This window comes from Canis lupus, chromosome 3, assembly GCF_003254725.2.
Source record: "Canis lupus dingo isolate Sandy chromosome 3, ASM325472v2, whole genome shotgun sequence".
In the NCBI taxonomy this organism is placed as follows: Eukaryota; Metazoa; Chordata; class Mammalia; order Carnivora; family Canidae; genus Canis; species Canis lupus.
This window is the reverse complement of record NC_064245.1, coordinates 66,307,371-66,324,609: the sequence shown is the minus strand read 5'-3', so window position 1 is coordinate 66,324,609 and position 17,239 is coordinate 66,307,371.

Below are 17,239 nucleotides of genomic sequence, written 5' to 3'. Positions count from 1 at the left end.
CAATTTAATGCAACAAACCCTCTTAAAAATCAGGATCTACTGTACTCTCTACTCTGGGACTATGCAGAATTGGAGATTGATTAGGCAGTCTTTATGTTAAGGAGCTCACAGTTTAGTGGGGGGAGACAGATTTTTGATAAATGCTGAATATTGGCAGATCCTATATAATAATTGTAGTATTGAAGTCTATGAAATCTTGTAATATGATCAAGAGCTATCAGGTATAGATCAGGGGAAAGATACAAGGCAACTGGGGCCCTACTCTGTGAGGCACACAAAATTGCTCTAGAAAAAAAGGCATACAGTACCAGTTAACTTAGATTTTTACATGTGGCTCCTACTGCACTTAAAGGAATGTAACTTGGTCTCTCTTTTATTTGACACATAGCATAAAACCCTTATTTTGGATTTTATATATAATAAAAATTAGAATTCCTCTTTGCTAGTCATAAACATAATTTTCATTCTTAATATAGTAGCTTTTGAACTTTGAAAATAGCTTTAAGAAATAGGGGGTGAGGACATTTGGTGGGTGTAGGTAGACAGAGTTTAATGCTCTGCATTAGAAAGAGAGAGAGAGAGAAAGAGAGAGAGAGATAGGGGTGCTATTGTCACAGGAATGGGGACCAGGAGAATAGTTGGGATAAGACTCAGCATGGCTATAGGGATGATAAAGATGCTGGTGAAGAAAGAATTAGAGAATGGTGTTATTTACCATGACATGCTATGTTCTATGTGATATAAATGCCCTCTTCCAACTCTTTTATGAAATGTTGAGTGTATTCTCCTTGGCCATTAATATACTTACAGGAGTGGCATCTTATTTTAAAGGAACTTAAAGAAGATGAAGTAGTTAAGTGATATGCTATTTACTGACCTAAGAGGAATGTACTTGATATTTTAATTAATGGAGAAGTATTTTCTCCCCAGTGATATCAAATAAATACTGAAAAATACTTAAGAATATTAACCTGTAAGAAGGTCAATGCCTCATTTTATCCCAGTGGTGGGAATAGAATGTGTGAAGCCTAAGACAGATGGTCCTTCATTTGGAGACCAAGAGGATATGAGTGTAGGATAAGTGGAAGGTTGAGGAAGGGGAGACAGAAAGGGGCTGGATCAGGAAGGTACCTAAATGCCTTGTAGACAGGTTTCTCTTAATCCCAGTAGAGCCCTCTGGATACAAGAACTACCGGGGAGGTAGATATCTGTCTGTTCAATACCATCTTAGATTATGGAGAGCTACTGCAAAAATAAAATGTGGTGGACTAATTTGTACTATTTATTTTTTAGAAGGGAAATCTAAGGTCTAGAGAGTAGACATATTCCTGCCCAAAGTAAGTAATTCTGTTTGAGTATAATGGAAGTACTTATGATGAGCTAAAATTTGCTTCCTTGTAGTTCCTTCCTGTTTGTTACCTATGGTAATTAACAGAAAAGATCCTTAAGGCATGTTATAGTGAGGATGGTACCCAGGGAGTTAGAAGTTTGAGCTCTAACTCCATCACTTGTTATTTGTGGGACCTCAAATGAGTTTCCCAATCTTTCTGAGACTCTTAAATCATGTGAATATTTAGCTGAAAAATGAAAATATTAATGCCTGTAATAATTTTGTGAGAGCTAGATAGCATTGTGTGTATAATTATTTACCACAATGCCTAGTATCTAATACATATGAATTTCAGTCCACTTACTAGTTTAAGTTTTGTCCATTAAAATCAGTCCTTCTTTACATATCATCATGTTTTAAACATGTGAAGATACCTCGTCCCCTTTAGTCTTTTCTGATACAGGCTGAACACCTATTATTGATCATCTAACTGGATGTGCATTCTCTCCCCATCTAAAGGCCTCTTGGTGCCAGGTGGGGACTGACCCATGATGAGCAAACTCAAAGGCCAATTCTCTCATGTATGTTGACAGCATAATGCTGATCCTCTGAGCATGTTTCCGCAGCCGCACATAACACTCCAGGAGAGATCAGATAGGTCTCATAATGTTGCTTGATGAGCACAAAGAAAGAACAAAATGGAGTGGGTAACCATAGTGAATAGCACTATTTCCCTCCTCTGCTCTGGGAATGAACCCAACAGATACCTCCTCTGGGTCAGACCCTACAGGCAAATGTTTTTTTTTTTTTTTTTTTTTTTTTTTAGTGAGAGAGGACCTTTCCTCAAATTCCTTGTCCAAACTTTCAGAGCTGATATCAAATCAACAGTTTCCCAAGATGGACAGGATGTCTTTGAAACTACAGAATGACTATCTTGCTTGAGTCTGTTAGCAAGTCTTTAAAGTGGAAGTTTTTCTCATGGACTTTTTATTTTTATTTTTATTTTATTTTTTTAAATTTTTTTTTTTATTTATTTATGACAGTCACAGAGAGAGAGAGAGAGAGAGAGAGGCAGAGACACAGGCAGAGGGAGAAGCAGGATCCATGCACCGGGAGCCCGATGTGGGATTCGATCCCAGGTCTCCAGGATAGCGCCCTAGGCCGAAGGCAGGCGCCAAACCGCTGCGCCACCTAGGGATCCCTCTCATGGACATTTTAGAGGAGTGCCTTAATACTCTAATAGAGCAAATACCCTCACCAGGGGCTAGTAGCTGCTTGCAGGATACATTTTACTAGAAGAACATTACCTGGGAAAGCACCCCAAAAAGCTAACATGGCACACACACTTGCCTCAATATCCAGCTGCAGCCTTTTCCCTGATTGTGGCTCTTCACATACACTGATGCTCCAACCAAACTGAGCTACTTGCATTCTCCCACACCTGATGCTTTCCTTCCTTGTAATTTGCTGATGCTGTTTCCTTGGTTTAGAATACCATTTCTGCACTCAGTTTTCCAGTGTTGCTGTACCAGTTCACATTCCCACCAACAGTGCAAGAGGGTTCCCCTTTCTCCACATCCTCTCCAACATTTGTGGTTTCCTGTTCTGTTAATTTTCCCCATTCTCACCGGTGGGAGGTGGTATCTCATTGTGGTTTTGATTTGTATTTCCCTGATGGCAAGTGATGCAGAGCATTTTCTCATGTGCTTTTTGGAGATGTCTATGTCTTCCTCTGTGAGATTTCTGTTCATGTCTTTTTCTCATTTCATGATTGGATGGTTTGTTTCTTGGGTGTTGAGTTTAATAGGTTCTTTTTTTTAAATTTATTTTTTATTGGTGTTCAATTTACCAACATACAGAATAACCCCCAGTGCCCGTCACCCATTCACTCCCACCCCCCGCCCTCCTCCCCTTCTACCACCCCTAGTTCGTTTCCCAATAGGTTCTTTATAGATCTTGGATACTAGCCCTTTATCTGATAGGTCATTTGCAAATATCCTCTCCCATTCTGTAGGTTGTCTTTTAGTTTTGTTGACTGTTTATTTTGCTGTGCAGAAGCTTTTTATCTTGATGAAGTCCCAAGAGTTCATTTTTGCTTTTGTTTCTCTTGTCTTCATAGAGGTATCTTGCAAGAAGTTGCCATGGCCAAGTTCAAAAAGGGTGTTGCCTGTGTTCTCCTCTAGGATTTTGATGGATTCTTGTCTCACATTTAGATCTTTCATCCATTTTGAGTTTATCTTTGTGTATGGTGGAAGAGAATGGTTTAGTTTCATTCTTCTGCATGTGGCTGTCCAATTTTCCCAGCACCATTTATTGAAGAGACTGTCCTTTTTCCAGTGGATTATCTTTCCTGCATTGTTGAATATTAGTTGACCATAGAGTTGAGGGCCCATTTCTGGATTCTCTGCTCTGTTCCATTGATCTATGTGTCTGTTTTTGTGCCAGTACCACACTGTCTTGATGACCACAGCTTTGTAGTACAACCTGAAATCTGGCATTGTGATGCCCCTGCTCTGGTTTTCTTTTTCAATATTCTCCTGGCTATTTGGGGTCTTTTCTGATTCCACATACATCTTAAGATGATTTGTTCCCACTCTTTGAAGAAAGTCCATGGTATTTTGATAAGGATTGCATTGAAAGTGTAAATCGCCCTGGGCAGCATTGACATTTTCAAAATATTAATTCTTCCAGTCCATGAGTCTGGAAAACTGTGTGGAGGTTCCTCAAAGAGTTAAAAATAGAACTATCCTATGACCCAGCAATTACACTACTGAGGATTTACCCCAAAGATACAGATACAGTGAAAAACTGAGACACCTGCACCCCGATGTTTATAGCAGCAATGTCCACAATAGCCAAACTGTGGAAGAAGCCTCAGTGTCTATGGAAAGATGAATGGATAAAGAAGATATGGTCTATGTATACAATGGAATATTACTCAGCCATTAGAGATGACGAATACCTACCATTTGCTTCAATGTGGATGGAACTGGAGGGTAATTAAGGACAAACATTATATGGTTTCACTCATGTGACAATATAAAGAACAGGGAAAGGGATTATAGGGGAAAGGAGAGAAAATGAGTGGGAAAAATCAGAGAGGGTGACAGCACATGAGAGACTCCTAACTCTGGGAAATGAACAAGTGGTAGTGGAAGGGGAGGTGGTGGGGGGGTTGGGGTGACTGGGTGATGGGCACTGAGGCAGGCACTTGACAGGATGAGCACTGGGTGTTATACTATATGTTGGCAAATCGAACTCCAATAAAAAATATACAAAAAAAGTAGAATACCATTTCTGCCCAGTGGTGCTTGTTCAAATCTTACTTGTCCATCAAGAGTGCCACCACTTTTGAGGAGTCATCTCTCTTTGTCTAGCAAAGAAGAATTCGTTTATTTCTCCAAATGTCCTTGACACTTTTTCCTGAACTTCTCTTAGCACACATGTCTCAGTTCTCCTAAAATCTAAGCTCCTTGATGATAGGATTTGCATCTCAACATCTGGATAGCTAACATCTTTGAGAGGCAATAGAGCATGAAGCCAAATATATGGCTTCCAGGTCTGGCTTCTGGATAGATACAAACTAGATCTACTACTAACCAGCTGTGTGATTGTAGCCCATTGCTGGCATATTGTAATCACTCAACAAATGTCAGCATTTACTATTTATATTCCTCATAACACACGGGACAGTACATGGTATCCATTCCTTGCTCAGTAAATGTTTATTTAATGAATAAATGAAACAGCAAATGGAAAGTAGTTTGTTGTTGAGTATTGAATGAATGAATAATTTAATGGATTTGGAAGAAAATTGCTCAAGCACACTGCTTTTCACTGAACCAAAAGGTGTTTTAAAATGTTATGCTGAAACTTCTGGGTTTCTCCTCAACTCACCATCCTCTGAAGCACCCCTCCCTTAGAATCATCTACCAACAAGACAGTATAGCTTGTACAATATTTTGTTTTTATTTCTTTTGCTAAAGAGCTGCTCCAAGCTTTTGCAGATTGAAGAAGAAGATTATTTGCTTGCCTATGGATCAGGCTAGTTTCTCTATAAGGGCTGAGCTGAAGGAGCTTCACCACCATTATAGCCATGGATTTTCTGAGTAGACAAGACCCAGATGAAATTCAGTCCCTAGGCATTGAAATTCTCCTTTCAAAATGAACTTTGAGGCTGCTAACCCTGCATGACATAGGATACAGACACTCCACTCGTCTTCTGTTCTCATCAAACAGGAGAAGTTACACAAGCCCGAGGGGTGGCTGGATCACAGTTTATGCTGTCCCCAGGATACATCTTTCATCTTAATTGTGCTTATTCAGCTGTGGGGATGCATTGGTATCTAGCTGATTTTTGAAAAAAATGCAAAAGCTCATTTAAAAACAACCAAATCCTCCTTTAAAGATAGGGGCCTGCTGTGGGGGTGGGGAGGAAAAGTAGGAAATTTTCCATCTTATTTTCTGATGTTCTTTGCTTTGGGAGTGAGATTTTCCAGTGATGCCTGCAGGCAATTTTCCAAAGCCTCTTTCTGATCAAAGTTGATAAAACTCATCCTCTATGTAGGAAGAATGTTCTGTTTTGGACTAGCTTTTTAATTTGTGCCTCCTTATGAAGTTAAAGTATCCAAAATCATACAGCCACATGTCCTTATCTACTAGGGCCTTCTTCATCACCGGTGGTATCTTTCAATCCAATGAACATGCATCAAGTGATTTCTATGTGCCCAGCACTGAGCCAGCTACAGGTTGGGGATAGAATTCAGAGGGAAAAATGCCCCATAAATAATATCTACCATTTAAATACATTTTGTGTGCCTACTATGTGCTAGACACTTGCTATAGATACATTTATGTAATATTGACCAAAATCAAGGTAGAAGTTATTTTCATTTTATACAAATGCAGAAATCGAAACTCTGAGAAGTGAAATAATTTGCCCCAGAGCCTAAGATCACTCCAGAAGGTATGAGGTGTTTGGGCTGAGCCTTTTGATATCGGCTGTCATGGAGGGATGGTGTGAAGGAGTAAGGGTACATTGGGAAGAGGAATTGGTAAGACAAAAGAAAGGAGGCAGCCAGACCAGGGTGGGTTCTGCAAAGATTTGTTTAACATTTACTTGGAGGCCGTAACAAGAAAGAACTTCAGACTGGAAAGTGGGCTTGATAAGAAGCAAGGCTTGGAATGCCAAGCTAAAAAAGGGCTCCCTTTTAAACACTTGGATTATTGCTGTCAACAACCATAATATGGATTAATTATAGGCAGAACTGAGTTGTTAAGGATAATCAATCAAATAATTCATCAGCGATTTTTACTGCTTTTCTCCATTATAAGAGTGATGCATGCTCATTATAAACATTTGGAAAATGCTGAAAAATAGAAAGAAAAACAATTGACCTTTGAGTCAGTTCCCAAGGCAAACACTGTGCACAGTTGGGCCTGTTTGCTTTCAGGGTTTTTTTTCCTCTTCTCTTCAAAAAACTGGCTTGCTGGTTTATATGATTATTATTATACTGTACATCAAATTCAGTACTGTTTTCCACATAGAAGAGATAACTTTCTACATGTTATAAGACTTTTAAAAACAAACACTTTAATGATGATAACCCACTATTTGGATACAGCACACTGTTCACAAACAAAGCCTTAGGGCTGGGTATGCAGGTGTTTTATGCTTTTGCTGTTGATAAGTAACATTTTGATGAGTATCTTTGTGCTTAAAGATTTTCTGACAGTTTAAATGATTTCCATAGTATGAATTTCCTGGGGTGTTGCAACCAGGGTAAAGGTCACATGTACTTTTCAGCTCTTCCATCATGAAGCCAACCTCAGTGCTTTTTTGGGGTTCTTTTACCCATTTATACGCCTGTTGTTTTTTCCTCTCCTACCTCTTTCACACATACAGCATCTCTCATAAATGCCAAGCAAACATAATTGAGATGGAAACTCCAGTGCCCATAGGGAGACATAAAACTGCTTGGAGTATCTTGTCTTGCTGAAAAGGAAATTGGTTGGAAGCAGGTGAGGGACTCCTGTGCATTCTGCTGAACTTCTCACAAAGCTATTGACCAAAAGATTTCCATCTATTAAGAGGAAGACTGCATAGCTCCTGCAGTGTGTCTGTGCTTCCCCCTGCCCCAAGGAGTCTGAGAAGTTGGTGCCTGTTTAAGGATTCTGTAGGTGACTTGAGGATCTACCTAGAGGCTTACAGATGCGTGATCTGTAATACTTCTTGAATGACTAAGCCACTAGCATCACAAGCCTCACAGATGACTAATAATTATTCTCATTCTGCAGTGTATGGTTTGTAAAACAAAGTAAGCAAGACCTCTGCCCTTTTGTTCTGTGATTCTATCCTGCAAAATACTCAGCAGTAAGGCAGAGGAACAGCAGGACTACTAATCCGTGTTCTTTGCTCTCCTGTCCATGCCTCCTTCATCCACTCATGCCTCCCACAGTTTCCAGTCCCATTGGGGCTGCAACTCCATTTTAATAACTGGAGGAGAGCTGTGCTATGCACAGGTTGAGAGTCAGACTTTGGGTTTAATATGGCAGCTCCACATGCAGGCTCCATCCTTCCCCAGGTGTGTGACCTTGGGCAAAGGACTTGGCTTCTCTGAGCTCCTGTGTTTCTCATTTCTCAGGCAGATATGATGAAATGTTTTAGAGTTGTTGTGGGCACTAATGAATGTAAAGTGCCTATGCAATGTGTAGGTAGAGTGAAAACTTAAGAAATGGTAATTATTATTCAGATTAGCTACAAGTTTTTACCAGGTCATCTCTGGAGGATAAAATAGCTGTATGATCTGGAGACTTTTAAAAAAAATATTATATTTATTTATTTAAGACAAAGAGAGAGAGAGAGACAGACAGAGAGACAGAGAGAGACAGAGAGAGAGAAAGAACACATATAAGCAGGTGGCGGGGTTGGGCAGGAGACAGAGAGGGAGAAGCAGACTCCCCTCTGAGCAGGGACCCCAACATGGGGCTTGATCCCAGCACCCTGAGATCATGACCTGAGCTGAAGGCAGATGCTTAACTGACTGAGCCACTGAGGATCCCCTGATTTCAAGACTTTACAAAAACATCCTTGATCTTTTGTTTATTCATCTTAAAAAACAGTTATAATATTTTTTTGCCTTGCAGTTTTGTAGGGGAAATGGAATATTATATGGCAAATTGTCTGGCACAGTGTAACTGCTCAACACATTTCTTTTTCCTCTCTCTATTAATGGTTGATTAAAGATCACCCTCATATGTCCAATCTCTTGAAACAGCTCTTTGAGGTTCTCAGAGTGGAGGATATTAGTTCTTAAGCATCAACGCTGGAAGAATGATTCTCAAACACTAGCTTATACCTGGCATGGGTTATTTCTATGAGTTGGCAAAGAAAAGGAATTTGGGGCTTCTGGAAATGGCAGAGGCTTGGGCACTGTTTGATGTATTTATCCTGGATGAAGTGTGGTCAGTTACAAACCTAAGGAGGCTAGGTACTGGGCAGCATACTTTAGGGATCATGTAGACAGAGTGAGGATTAGAAGGTCCATCCCCAAATGTTCTAGACCAGGAAGGAGGATGGAGCATATGTACAACACTAGAGAAGAGGAAGGTTCCCCCTGTAATGGTTGCTGTTGAGCTTTCTGCCAATCTGTCCATTAGGAGCTCACAGGTAAAGTGAACTTGATTTAGACAAATAAAACTATGTGACATATTTTGTACACTAATGTGGAATAAATTCGCATTGCACACATGTATCAACACCAAACAAGTTAGGGCATAATCAGTAAAACTTAGTGAATAGTAGTAGCTACTGCTGTTTTTATTCTTTCTGATAGTGAGATGGAGTTTGAGACATACAATTTAGTTAAGAGTTGGTGTCTTGGGATTAGGGAAAGAATAGGTTCCATCACTTACCATCTAGATTTTCTCTTAGGTTAAGTCACTAAACCCCCTTGATCCTGTCTCTTCATCTGTAAGTGCAGATATTAAGAGTATCTCTCATAGAGTGCTTTTGGTCATAAGGGTTAAATGATAGAACCATGTTTGGCTTGCCTAATTGATCAATCATTGATAGCTTTTATTAATAATATTGATCAGAATTGTGTAGTAGCTATTGAAGGAAGCTTTGTGCTTCCCTATCATCATTCCTAAACATCAGTGTAGGAAGGCAGACATTTAAGACCATCAATTCTATTTGCACTATGCTTATTAACACCACTCCAGAGGGTTCTGGGATGCTTTATGGTCAACTATATGTATGCTTAAAAAAATGCTTTGAGACTAGCCATGCGTTTTCTTTTCTTTCTTTATTTTTTTTTTAACTGGGTGTGTAACTAACAGATATGCTGTATTAGTTTTAGCTGTTCGATATGATTCAACAATTTTATACATTTCTTAGTGCTCATCAGGATAATTTTAGTCTTATCCTTTTTATCTATTTCCCCACCCTCCACCTCCCCTTTGGCAACCACCAATTTGTTCTCTGTATTTAAGAGTGTTTTCATTTTGTCTCTTTTTTCTTTGTTCAGTTGTTTTGGTACTTAAATTCTGCATATGAGTAAATAGCCATGCATTTTTATGTAACACTACTGAACCTGAATAACCATGTTGGTTTGGAGAAAATCAAGGACAAAGATAGGAGATAGGGCATTTTGAGAAAATTTTAAGGCAAGTATATTTCTTTGATGATAATGTTAGAATGAGAAGGGGAATGAACCTTTTGTGAAAATGGAAATATTAAAGCTTTATAATGTCCTTTAGAGATCTAAATTTATTATATTGTTTAGCAAAATAAAACATTTGTCATGTAACTTGTGTTCTTCTTCTTCTTCTTCTTTTTTTTAATCTAAAAGCCTGGCTCAGGAGTAAAAATCTCTAAAACCTTGGAAGAGAAATCTCTAAACAGTTGGACAATTTTTTTTTTACTGCCTTTATTGAAAATATTTAAAATATCATTTAAAAATATTTTCTGCCACATTTGATTTGGGGGAGCCTTCATGCTGGAAACAGCATGGAGTCTTTTTGTTTGTTTGTTTGTTTCTCTGTGGTTCATTAATTCAATTCAATATGTTTTATTTCAGTTGAATTTAATATAACTTTTAACTTATTTCTTATTCATCAGGTATTTAAATGCACCCAGATAACTTTAGCCACAATGAAGGATGTGATACTACCTCAATCCTTGGTAGACTGGGGGCCTCATCAGGTAGCATTGAGGCTTCATTCTTTGCAAGAACCTTCAGAGTGAAGGAGTGAAGTGCACAGATGCAGGTGGGAAGAGGCACTTGCACATCATCTACCATGCCTCATGTCGATGGTATTTTGTTTTCTTTTTTAAATTTATTTTTTATTGGAGTTCAATTTGCCAACATATAACATAACACCCAGTGCTCATCCCACCAAGTGCCCCCCTCAGTGCCCATCACCCAGTCACCCCCACCCCCTGCCCACCTCCCTTTCTACCACCCCTTGTTCGTTTCCCAGAGTTAGGAGTCTCTCATGTTCTGTCTCCCTTTCTGATATTTCCCACTCATTTTTCCTCCTTTTCCCTTTATTCCCTTTCACTATTTTTTATATTCCCCAAATGAATGAGACCATATAATGTTTGTTCTTCTCTGATTGACTTATTTCACTCAGCATAATACCCTCTAGTTCCATCCACGTTGAAGCAAATGGTGGGTATTTGTCGTTTCTAATGGCTGAATAATATTCCATTGTATACATATTTTGATAGGGATTGAATTGAAAGTGTAGATTGCTCTGGGTAACATAGACATTTCAACAATATTTATTCTTTCAATCCATGAGCATGGAATGTTCATTTCTTTTTGTCTTCCTCAATTTCTCTCATAAGTATCCTGTAGTTTTTAGAGTACAGATCCTTTACCTCTTTGGTTAGGTTTATTCTAAGGTATCTTATGGTTTTTGGTGCAATTGTAAATGGGATTGATTCCTTAATTTCTCTTTCTCCTGACCCATAGTTAGTATATAGAAATGCAACTGATTTCTGTGCATTGATTTCATATCCTGCCATGTTGCTGAATTGCTGTATGAGTTCTAGCAATTTTGGGGTGGTGTTTTGGTTTTCCCATATAAAGTTTCATGTCATCTGCGAATAGTGAGAGTTTGACAGACACATAGATCAATGGAACAGAATTGAGAACCCAGAAATGGACCCTCAAGTCTATAGTCAACTAATCTTTGACAAAGCAGGAAAGAATATCCAATGGGAAAAAATGCAGTATTTTTTTTTAGATTTAAAGATTTTATTTATTTATTTGAGAGAGAGAGAGAGAGAAAGAGAGAGAGAGAGAGAGAGAGGCAGAGACACAGGCAGAGGGAGAAGCAGGCTCCATGCAGGGAGTCTGACATGGGACTCAATCCCTGGTCTCTAGGATCACACTCTGGGCTGAAGGCAGGAGCTAAACCGCTGAGCCACCTGGGCTGCCCAAGACAGTCTTTTCAATAAACAGTGCTGGGAAAATTGGACAGCCACATGTAGAAGAATGAAATGACCATTTTCTTACATTGTACAGAAAGATAAACTCAAAATGGATGAAAGATTTAAATGTGAGAGAGGAATCCATCAAAATCCTAGAGGAGAACATGGGCAGCAACCTCTTCGACCTCGGCCGCAGCAACTTCTTGCCAGACATGTCTCCAAAGGCAGGGGAAACAAAAGCAAAAATGAACTATTGGTACTTCATCAAGATCAAAAGCTTCTGCACAGCAAAGGAAACAGTCAAAAAAACTAAGAGGCAACCTACAAAATGAGAGAAGATATTTGCAAATGACATATCACATAAAGGGCTAGTATCCAAGATCTATAAAGAACTTATCAAACTCAACACCCAAACAACAAATAATACAGTCAAGAAATGGGCAGAAGACATGAGCAGACATCTCTCCAAAGACATACAAATGGCTAACAGACGTGAAAAATGCTCCACATCACTTGGCATCAGGGAAATATAAATCAAAGCCACAATGAGATACCACCTTACACCCAACAGAATGGCTAGAATTAACAAGACAAGAAACAACAAATGTTGGTGAAGATGTGGAGAAAGGGGAGCCTTCTTACACTGTAGAATGGAATGCAAGCTGGTACAGCCACTATGGAAAACAGTATGGAGATTCCTCAAGAAGTTAAAAATAGAGCTACCCTATGATCTAGCAATAACACTGTTAGTTATTTGACCCAAAGATACAAATGTAGTGATCCAAAGGGGCACCCGCACCCCAATATTCATAGCAGCAATGTCCAAACTGTGAAAAGAGCTGAGATGTCCATCAACACATGAATGGATAAAGAAGAATATATATATTCTATATATATATAGAGAGAGAATAGAATATTACTCAGCCATCAGAAAGGATGAATACCTACCATTTACATTGATGTGGATAAAACTGGAGGGTATCATGCCGAAGGAAATAAATCAATCAGAGAAAGAAAATTATTATATGGTTTCATATATATTGGAATGTAAGAAACAGTGCGGAGGCTCATACAGTAAGGGAGGGAAAGCTGAATGGGAAGTCCTCAGAGGGAGAGACAAACCATGAGAGACTCTTAACAATGGGAAAGAAATAGCGTTGCTGGAGGGGAGGTGAGGGGATGGGGTAATTGGGTGAGAGCATTAAGGAAGGCATGAGATGTAATTCACACTGGGTGTTATGCAAAACCGATAAATTATTAACTGATAAATTATCTGAAACTAATGGTGTTCTATTTGTTGGCTAATTGAATTCAAATAAAAAAAAGAATTATTAGGAGTCTGGATATATGGGAAAGTGTTTGGAGAGAATTACCGAAGGCATATACTTCCTTTTCACTATAAGCCAAATGTACCAGTCAACTACTGCCATAATAATATAATGCCGCATAACTCAACAAAAAAGCCCCCTCATAATCTCATTAGGTTATAACAATAAATGTTTATGTTCATGGATTTGCAGATTGACTACAATTTGGATGATCTAAGCTGGACTCTTCTGGGAAGCTCTACTTCAGACTATGGTTTAATTAGGTTTATTTTTAGCTATAGGTGGATTCAAGTTTTTATTCTCGAACCAGCAAGTTGCCCAAGACAAGTTTTAATAGTGGTGGCAGAAGTATAAGAATTAGTTGAAAAATGCCTTTTTATACCTTGATTCAAAATTAACACAGTATTACTTTTTCTCATAATTGGACAAAACCAGTCATTTGGCTAAGCTCCAAGCCAGTGGAAATGGAGAAATATATCCTACCTCTTAGGGAGATTGTATTGCCTAACAAAAAGCAATTTGATGGAGAAAATCAACTGGAGAACTTGATATGCTTCCCTTGGTATTTGGGGAACCTAAGGACTAGTATCTGATCCATGCTTCAAACTATTTATAGAGGGCTCTAGTGAAAAGAGACTGCAGTTCTGGAGTCTGTAGGTCTACATTTTATGTATGTTCCTTGTGGGCCAGAAATTGACTCCATGGAAGGGGTGGTAGATGTGGACTTCCTTGAAAGAGGTATCAGGGAAGAGGACTGCATGGACATATGAGGTGACCAAAAAGGGATTAAGTGTAGGTAGAAAGGAAGCCATGCACTGCAGGACAGTAATGCATGACCAGCCAGTGAGGGCATCAAGGTGCTAGGAATTGGTTCTTTTTTTCTCAGAGTTTAATCAGAGAAGCAGAACCACTATAGGTGATAGAAAATAAGGGGTTAGACTTTCTTCCATTGCGGGAGTTGACATAGAAGTCATAAAAGTCTGGCACTCTGCCTCTGGTGCTGGGCTTGAAGTCACTATAGGTTTGCTTGGCTAGCAGTTGGGATAAGAAATGGGCACTGTGGGGGGCACTTGACGTGATGAGCACTGGGTATTATGCGATATGTTGGCAAATTGAACTCCAATAAAAAAAATAAAAAAAATTAAATGGACACGAAGTGGAGGAGAACAAGGAAAAAACTGGAACAGGTGATGCACTGGATCCCACAAGAATAAACTGAAACTGCTGTGTGTCTCTCATGCCCTCCCACTTTGATGACCTGGTGTCATGCAGGAGCAGCTAGTGCCCTTTGCCATGGAGCTGTGCATGCTCCTGACTTGGGACTTGGAGAAGCTGAAAGAAGCAATCTAGTGGGAGCTAGAGGTGCTGCAGGCCCTGGCTCTGCTCCACACCAACAAGGGGAGCTGGAGCATCAGTGACCACGTGTACAAGCTGTCATGGTCCCTGGTGTGGTCCCTGGTGTGGTCCCTGGTTTGGTCTAGGGACCAAACTTTAAGATGTAAAAAATGGCCACTGCTCCACTAAGCCTTTTTACATTTCATGCACACTTCTCTTATATTGTCCCCTCCCTGCAACCTCACAGATATGGAATCCTGGGAATTAACTTCCCTCATAACAAAGCCACCACACCCTCTAATCTCTTTATTTTCTTTTAAATATTTTATTTTTTGACTGTTCATACATTTCGTTATTTGGTCATCATAAAAGAGTATGCTTATAGCCACTAGCAGTAAGTAGATTATATTACTTTCTTTACAACTTCACAAATGTTGGGTGTTACACTAACCGGATTTTTTATTTTTATTTTTTTTAATTTGAGTATAGTTGGGACACAATGTTATGTTCCCTTCAGGAGTACAACATAGTGATTCCACAATGTATGGAAGCTGACCTTGACACCACCATATGCTTCCTCCCCCAGGTTCCCCCACTTGAGGCAAGTGTGAGCTGCAGGGAGGAGAGGGACTTTAAATAGGATGCAAGATTGGGTGAGGGGTCTTGGTTCTATGTGACAGTAAATAGAGAAATGTTGGAAGCCGCTTGAGATTTCATGCAGGTGCTGAGAAGGAAGGGTCACAGAATCAGGGAGAAAAGGCAGGGATGTGAAAAAATAAAGTCGCCTTTGGCTGTGTTTTATTTTGTCCAGATTAAAAAAAATGTGTATTTTGATGTGTGTATGTATACATACATGTACACATATGTGTATATATGTGCACATGAGTGCACGTGTGTATTATGTGTATATGCATGTGTGTATGTGTATTGTGTATGCATGTATATGCGTGCATATATATGTAACTGTGTATATATGCATGTGTATCAATACATGTGTGTATGTGTGTGCATGTATATGTGTGTATATGTATATACACATGTGTGTATATGCATGTGTGTATTGTGTATGCATTGCATATGTGTGCGAGTGTGTTTTAAGTTTATAGAAACATGTTAACATGCTGGGTTACAAACATCAAGGGATTTTCGCCCAGTTACTGTGACCCTAGGCTCTGTTCCCAATGATGTGGTGTTAAATCTCTTACCTAACAGGTAGCAGATTCCATAATTTCCTATTCCCTTTGGTTATAATAAATCTTTCCAGCATAAATGACCAATCTCATCTTTTCTCATCCTTCCAATGCTATCAGGGCTTGAGACCTAGGACACGTGAGGAGGAGGGACCCAGCTGGCTCTTTACTCTTCCTCTTCCTTCCCTTCTCTGGAGGCAGTCTTTTCACCCCCCCCTTGGAGGCAACAGCTCCTCTCGTGTGTTTGGCGGGAGAGACAAAGAGAGCAAGGACTGCGCTGCTTATTGAGCTGGCTGCTGCTGAGGTTCTCTGATGGCAGTCATAGTTTCTTTGGTCCACACTGATAGGCCCTCAGGGCCCTCTCCATGGTGGATTCCCCTCTCTGTGGGTCCCTCCTGGTGGGCACATTGTCAGTTTTCTCGGGTTCCTCTTCAGGGGCCTTTCAACTACAGAGATGGAACTCCAGCTGACAATTTCTGACTCTCCCTCAGATGCTCCCTTAGGAGTTCATCCACAGCCTCCTGAGTTTTAGCTCCTCTTCCTGCACAACCCAGTCTTTAATGGGATTGCCAGAAAGATGGGTCAAAATTATCTTCTACAGTGTCCACCTAACCTCCTGAAAGTTGGTGCATCTTTGCAAGGACAGCTGAAGGAACAGGCTGCTTTGTGGATGTACCCCCAGCTCCACTTTCTCTCTCTTTCTCTCTCTCTCTCTAAATGCTCTATTTTCGTACTTAAGCAGGAACCAAGCAAATCAACAGTAAAAAGACTGCTGTTTACTCAGGTGGCCAACTGGAGGATGCAGTGTCAGTATTCTCTTCTTGCCAGTGTTCCATATATTTAAAACTTATCTTCTTGGAAAGCTTCTCCTCTTCCATATGTCATAGAATTTTTGCTGGGATCTTGATATGCTATAGCATTGCCACTCAATAGTCATAGAGTGCCTCTTTCTCTTCTCCTTGGTCTTCTTTCATAGATGGGAAGGCAGGTGATGGTGTGATGCAGGGTGATAGTTGAAGGTAACCATGTGAGTTTGGTCACTTTTTGACAAGGCTTGTGAGAGGCATTTGACTCTATTTAAAATGTGTGGCACTTAATGCCTCTTTGTTCACATCTTTATCTGATAATTCTGTAGTAGTAGGAAAAGTCCCACTTTCTTTTTGTACATTTACAATACACACAGACACATACAGACACATACGCATACCTGTATCCCGCAGGTAAGAGATTGAGAGAGAACGATTGGTTCCCCACTGAGATTTGACAGTGGCTCTCATTCGGTGGTGGTAAGATTAGAAATTATTTTTGTTTTCTTCTCTGCTTTACTGCATGCTGCACGTTTTTCTAATGAAAATGTATCACTTTTGAAAGAAGATGAAGTACAATAAACATGATTTTAAAAATATTTCTGAGCTGCAGCACCATTCAACAGAGGGACCAGATGTGAGGGGCAGGGGCCTGGGCTTTCTGACCTCCCAGGGCTCTCTGCAGGCTCATGATTTTATGAAACATCAGCTGTTCTGAATTCCTACAGCACCTGCCACAACAAAAGGAGGCCCTTTGCTGAGCATACTAATGCAGTTGTACATGCCTTTATAGAACAAAGAAACCAACA